This window comes from Corvus kubaryi, unplaced genomic scaffold (assembly GCF_017639235.1).
Source record: "Corvus kubaryi isolate FWS band 111438036 unplaced genomic scaffold, C.kubaryi_AGA036_p1.0 40232, whole genome shotgun sequence".
In the NCBI taxonomy this organism is placed as follows: Eukaryota; Metazoa; Chordata; class Aves; order Passeriformes; family Corvidae; genus Corvus; species Corvus kubaryi.
The window spans coordinates 87-6,934 of record NW_024581225.1 but is presented as its reverse complement, the minus strand read 5'-3'; the positions used below and the strand labels follow the sequence as shown (position 1 = coordinate 6,934).

The window sequence follows — 6,848 nt, the reverse complement described above, 5'->3', positions numbered from 1 at the left end:
ACCCCAACTGTGCACACCCCGACTGTGCACACCCCAGGCTATAGACATCCCAACTGTGCACACCCCAGGTTATAGACACTCCAGGCCAGGTACAGCCCAACTTTGCACAACCCCAGGCTACAGGCATAGGCCAGGCTATGAACACCCCAGACTGCACCTCTCTGGTTTATGCACCCCCCAGAACTGTGCACCCCAAGACCTGCACACACCCCAGGCCAGGTACACCCCAGGATACGCACACCCACAGTTATGTACATATACAGATATGTACACACCCAAGCTATCCATGTGTGAGGCTACAGGCACCCCACGCTGGGTACACCCCAATCTATGCCCTGGTGTACGTATACCCCCTCCCCAGAGCCGTGTACCCCAAGAGTTACACACACCCCAGCCCTGAGTTACACACACCACGGGTCACCTGCACCCCGAGTTCTGCACCCCAGGCTCTGTACACCCCAATCTATGTGCACCCCAACCCACACACACCCCAACCCACATATCCCCCAGCTCTATACATCCCAACCCATGCACACCCCTGGTTTACACCCCCCAGAAACGTGTACCCCAAAAGTTACATACTCCTCCAACCTCCCCATACCCCCCCCCCCCCCACCACCACAAGCAGCAGCATCTCCCTCCTCACGGAGACACTTTTCCAACCAGGGGGAGCCCAGGCACGTGGCACCGGGCCTGACACGGGGGTCAGGCACATCCGAACCCCCAGTTCCCCCCTTCCAAACCTCGGGATTTCTTTCCACCCCCTCCCTTCCAGCCGCTATTGTGCCACCACTACAGACCCCACCATTAATTAAGTTTCCATCCAGTGACAGCCCGCCAAAATGTTTGAAATAAACACGGAACAATTGGGATGGGATGATACAGGCCGGGAACAAAGTCCCCGGCCAGAGGGTGGAGCGGAATGGAAATGAGGGATTGTAAATTGGGATGGTGGGAAGAAAGAGGGGAAGGGGGAAGGGGAGGGGGGAGGCAGGCGGGGAGACGAGGATTCACAGCCCTCCGGCCATGAAATGATGCTGAAAGAAGTCATGCTGCTGGAATCCGTGGAAAATGAGGGGCCGGAGGGGCTGTGGGTTAAGGTGGAGCGGGTCGGGATGTCGGGGTGTCGGGGGCTGGGGGGGGTCGGGTGGAGGTGGGCGGCTCTCTGCCCGCTGGCCCTCGTGCTGAGCCCAGCAGTTGCCATGTGGGGTTTGCCAGAGGGTGGCTGGGTCGAGGGTCTGGCTGTGCCCCGGAGGGTCACAGTGACCCCGGCACAGGGGGGAAACGGTCCCAGGGCCGACCCGGTGACACCGCGGGGAAGTGGAACCGGCTGGGCTCGGAGCTGGGCAGGGAATCCACCCAGGAACCCCACGGATGGCTTTGGCCGGGTGCCCAGGGGCAAGGTGGCACCAGAGAAAGGGTGTCACCAGGCACTGGTGTCCCCACGCCAGGACCTCTCCGCACCGAGGCCGATCCCCCGCCCAGTGCGGTGCTCAGCACCCTCCGGGGATGTTCTCTTGGGACACCGCAGGGTGCAGGGAGGTGGGACATGGTGCCACCATCCCCGCAGGCACAGGGCGGTGTCTGCCCTAATGTCAGCACCCCGGGAGTCTGCACCTCCGACCCCCTCCACAGCCCCCGACCCACCTTAACTGCGTGTTACTGGAGAAACCTTGGCACCAGCTGGACCAAACCACCGTGGCCACCAACCCTGGCTTCCCTCCCTCCACACGATATGGGGCACCCCCGCAGTCGGGGCATGGCCATCGGGGGGTCCAGGAGCCCCTTCGGAGCAGCCCCCGGAGCTGGGGCTGAGCCGGGACCGGGCACAGCTCCCGCAGCACCCCGCAATTGTCTCAGCCCTCCGGACCAGCCCATGGGGCTGAGCACCTCTGGGCACCCACCGAGAAGCCACCCGTGCCGGGAGCTCGGTCTGGTGGCCGTCCCCTGACTGTGTCCCCAGCCTCGCTGTGTCCCCTGACCACCCCCTCCTTGTCCCCGGCTGGCGCTGGGGGTTGTCCCCGAGGGACTGGGAAGGAGTGGGGGGGTCCGAGTCCCGGCCGCCCCCGGGAGCTCCCCGAAACCGCCGGCCCCTGCTGCGGGTCCGGAGCCGCTCCGGGCTCCCGCTTGGCCCCGGACCCCTCGGGCCGCTCCGGGATGCTCGGGCTCGCAGTGCCCTCTGGTGACCGCGGGCACAGCGGCCGGGAACCGCCACCCCCGGGCGAGGGGACCTCCGGGGGCTCGGCTGGGGCGGGGGAAAACCACGTCCCGCAGAGAAGCAGAACTTCGGCTCCTCCAACGGGACCTTCGAAGAGCAGCCGGTGCCACCCCTGCCCTGGGCAGGGACACCTCCCACCGGGCCGGGCTGCTCCGGCCCCATGGGGCACCCACAGCTCCTCCAGCTCCTCACCACCTCCCCCACAACGCGTTTCTTCCTTTTATCCAATTTAAACGCACCCTCTTCCAGCTGAAAACTTTTCCCCCTTCTTCTGTCTCTACAGTTCCTGGTGAAAGCCTCTCTCCATCGCTCTTCCAAGATCCCTTAAGTATCACCAGGATGCCAGAAGGGTTTCTTCAGGCTGGATGGCCCCAGCTCTCCCAGCCTTTCCTCACAAGAGAGGTTCTTCCAGACCCCTGACCATCTCCATGTCCCCTCTAGATCTGCTCTGACTCATCCAGGACTGCTCTTCCCCAGACCCATCTGCCACTCACGGAGCAGCTCCATGGCAGGAGGGACCATGGCTGCTTCCTTTGGGTTTTGATGATCCCATCTCTTCCTGCTGGGTCACTCCAAGGTTTCTTCTTTCCTGGGCAGGCCTCCCCCCCTCCATCCTGGAGTCTCTGGAAGGTCCCTGGGGCATCCACACTGCCCACAAAATGTCCCTGTGGGGTGGCTCTGGGCACCCTCCACCCTATGCCGTGGGTGGGTGATGCTCCAGGCTAGGCTGTGCCCAGGGGCAAAAACCCTTCGGGAAAGGCAAAAGGGGGATTTGGGCCAGGAGCTGGAACCTTGGAGGGCTGCTCAGAGGCTGGAGGTCCCCAGCCTGTCCCCATCCAGCTCCCCATCCCCCAGGCTGCGTGGGGAGCTCTCCCGCCCAGCCGAGCACCCGAAGGAGCTGCGGCTGTGGGAGGCACCCACCTTGTCTTTAAAAAATAGCTCAGGAGCCTCAGCTCAGCTCCCAGCCCATCCCCGGGGACATGCAGGGATAACCCGAGCTCCTCTCCATGGCACCCAGCGGGTTCTGTCCCCTCTCAGTGTCCCCTCTCATCCAGACCCCCAGCCCGGTGTCCCTGAGAGTGGGAATGTGCCCTGGAAGGGCTTGGGGAGCTCAGGGAGCCTGTCAGGAGGGGATCCATGGGTGAGGGTCCCCAAGGCAGGGCAAGGGTCCCCATGGCAAGGTGGGGGTCCCCAAAGCAAAGATGGGGTCCACATGTTGAAGCAGGGATCCACATGGCAAGGAGGGGGTCCACATCGAAAGGAGGGGGTCCACACGGCAAGGTGGAAGTCCCACAGCAAGGTGGGGTCCCCATGGCAAGGTGGAGGTCCGCACTAGTGGGAGAAGGTTCCCATGAAAGGATGAGGCTCCCAGCAGCTGGAAGGGAGCCCTCATGGCTGGCTGAGAGTCCCCACAATAAGATGAGGGTCCCCAGAGTGAGAAGAGGGACTAATGGTCACTGCAGCAGTGTGACCATCCCCACGGCTGTGTGAGGGTCCCCATGTCCTCACCCACCCTCACCTGCACGTGGCCTGGATGGGGGGAACATAGAGGAGAATCCGATCCTTGGTGGGGAAGAGCTCTGAACCCTGGGGTCAGCACAAAAGGGGCCAAGCCCCGGGGGTCCCCGTGGGCTGTGTCAGCGTGGTGACCCCAGGCTGGACAGACCCCGCCTGCTCCCCCCTGCTCCCCCCTGGTCCCCCCACTGCTGCCGCGCAGCCGGGCCCCACGCGTGCATCCTGCGGGGCGGCGAATGGAGCTGCCTATTGATTCGCAGCCCGGGCTAAAAATAACTTTCAACTCTTCATCCCGAGCTGTGAAAAATCCCCCATTGCTAGGCGACGGGTTACCGGGAGACAGCGGCGCTAGGCGACGGCGGTTGCTGCGGCGACGGCCCCCCCCCGCCCGGCGCACTGCGGTCCAGCTCGGCCACCGCTGCTCCGGCCGGACCGGGGATGCTCCAGCTGCACCGGGGAGGCTCGGCCCAGGGTCCCGTCGCCGCGGGGACGGTCTGGGTGTGAGCTCCAGCATCCGCGGGGCGCTGGGATGGGAGGGGAGCAGCGGGCTGCGGGAGCCATGCCACTTGGCTCTCGGCCGCTGGTCTGGCCGGACTGTGGGGACATCGGCCATCACCCTCCTGGCGCTCAGGAGGGACAGTCTCCATCAAGGGGGGGGGGGGGGTCAAGAGGCTTGTGATGGTGACCCGTGGCTGCAGGGTGAAGTGGGGTGACCGGTTCCCCATGTCAGGCACTCCAGGGTGTGGGTACCCCCTGGACCAGTGACACCCCAGCTGTGTCCCCTTCCCCAGGGACACATACATACACGGAGTCTCCCCTTGCCCAGGGACTCCTCATGTTGAAGGAGTTTTCAGCCTTCTTGGCATGAAAATATCCCCAGGACATGGGGCTATCACAACTTGTCCACTCTGAGGCCTGGAGGCAGCCGGGGTTAGTGACAGTGGGCCTGTGCCAGGATCAAGAGGACAACAGGGACTGTCCAGGGCCCCACTGCCTCCCAGTGCCTGCCAGCCCCAGTGGCACCTGGCCTGCTCTGGGTGCAGAGTGTGTCCGCAAGAGCTAGGCCATTACCCCTGCTCCCAGGCTGCTGCTGGGTGGCAATTCCCCTGGAACACCTCCTTGGGGACCAAGCACCATGGGGGGGACAGGGCACTGCTGGGGGGACAAGGAGCTGCGGGGGGAAGGACCTCAGGCAATGGGGAAAACACGTGGCACCTGGATGGGGCCAAGGATCCACACATCCCTGCAGTCACTGTCCCCTCCAGCAGCTTCTCCTGCACTTGTCACCCACTGGGCAGGGTGTGAGTGTGAGTGCGAGTGTGAGTGTGAGTGTGTGCACAGTCTCCTCCCCCAAACCCCCTCCCGGCTGCCAGTGCGAAACCCAACCTGCCTTATAAATAATGGAAGCAGGAGCGAGGCGCCGGATCCAGGCAGCTCCCTCAGCCTCCCCAGGGCCAGCTGGGCGAAGCAGCTGAGCTGGACCTGCTGCTCACATGGGGCCATGCCAGGGGAAGGCAGAGGGGATGGGGTTAAACGTGGCAGCTGAGCAGTTCCCTTCATTTTGGGGAGCAGTGGTGAAGCTGGGTCCAAACTGGGCGTGCTGGGTGGATGCTGAGCTGGCGGTGCTGGGAAATGGGGGACAGCAGTGGGACAACCCCCAGCAGGTCCCAGTGCCAGGCGTGGCTTGGGCAGGTGAATCCCCCCAGCGTGCAGGCACAGCGGCCTGTCCTGGGTGCCTGCTGCACCCCGGGGTGCTGGCACGGGGTCGAGTGTCACCGCTGTGCCTCAGGGGCTGTCAGCAGAGCCTGAGGCAGCTGCCGGGGTGAGCAGGGTCTGCAGCAGGATCTGCACCAGGATCTCCAGCCTGCCATGCCCTGGTGGGGAGAGAGCCAGAGCAAGCATCCATCTGTCCATCCAGCCTTCCATCCACCCCTCCGTTCAGCCTTCCAACCCTCCCTCCTTCCATTTCTCCGTCCACCCCATCCCTCCATCCCTCTCTCAATCCCTCCATCCACCCTTCCATCCTTCCATTTCTTCCTCCACCCCTCCATCCCTTCATCTCACCATTCTTCCCTCCATTTCTTCATTCCTCCATCCTCTCCAACCCCTCCATCCTCATCTCTCCATTCTTCCCTCCATCCCTCCACCACTCCATTCATCCTTCCATCCCTCCATTTCTCCCTCCAGCCCACCCTGCATCTCTCCATTCTTCCCTCCATTTCTCCATCCCTCCCTCGATCCTTCCATCTCTCCATCCCCCCTCATCCTTCCATCCCCCCCTCCATCCCCCATCCTTCCACCCCTGCATTCCCCCACCCACCACCCCTCTCTCCCTGCACACCCAGCTGCCAGCCCAGCCCTGCCCGTACCCCCCCGCATCATTCCCCGTGTCCCGCACCCTCACCTCGCCTCTCCCGGTGCCGATGCCGGTGCCTTCCCACCGCGCTCCATTATCGCTGCCGGTGACCGTGTCCCTTTAACAGGCTCCGCTGGTGACACGCGTGTGCGTGTGTGCAAACGCGCGTGTGCGTGTGCTCCCAGCTCCCTGGGCTGGCTGGCAGGAGGGACCCCCCTTCTCCATCCCCCCGGATCCGGATCCGGCCCCATTCCCCCCCTCCACTCCCCGCTTATTTTTCCTGTTGTTTCGCGGGGTTGGGGCGGGGGCCGGGCGGGATCCGGCCCCTTTGCCAACGGAGATTTTGGGGGGGATTATTCGCCGTTTTCTGCCTGGTGGGATTTTTTGCTGCAACCGAAAGAAGACGGGCACAAGGCATGGCATGAGCTTCGGGAGACAGGGCTGGAGGTAAGAGCCGCTCGGGAAAACCCTTTACCACACAAAGCCGGTGCCGGGGTCGGTGCCGATGCCGGGGTCGGTGGCGGTGCCTGTTCTGCCAGTACCGGTACCGGCACCGGCACCGGCACCGCAGCCACCCCCAGCCGCATCCCCCATCATGGAGCCGCGTTATATAACGGCGGCGGAGCCGGCCCGGCCCCGGGGCTCCCGGTCCGGTGGCCCCCCCTCCGCCCCCGCCTCCCGGTAGCTCAGCAGAGGATGGTGGTCGGTGTGACCCTCCCCCGCCCCAGTGATGCTGCCCCCTCCGCCCCCCCGGTTTGG

The 6,848-nt window shown here is 64.3% G+C and overlaps 1 long non-coding RNA gene across 1 annotated transcript; it reads right to left on the bottom strand.

Moving 5' to 3' along the window:
* Positions 1-5,155: 5,155 nt before the first annotated feature.
* On the bottom strand, positions 5,156-6,300 carry LOC121672184. The gene is made up of 2 exons (XR_006018797.1): positions 6,138-6,300; positions 5,156-5,607 (listed from the first exon to the last, which is right to left on the bottom strand). It is a non-coding gene; the product is annotated as an uncharacterized LOC121672184 (long non-coding RNA).
* Positions 6,301-6,848: the final 548 nt, after the last annotated feature.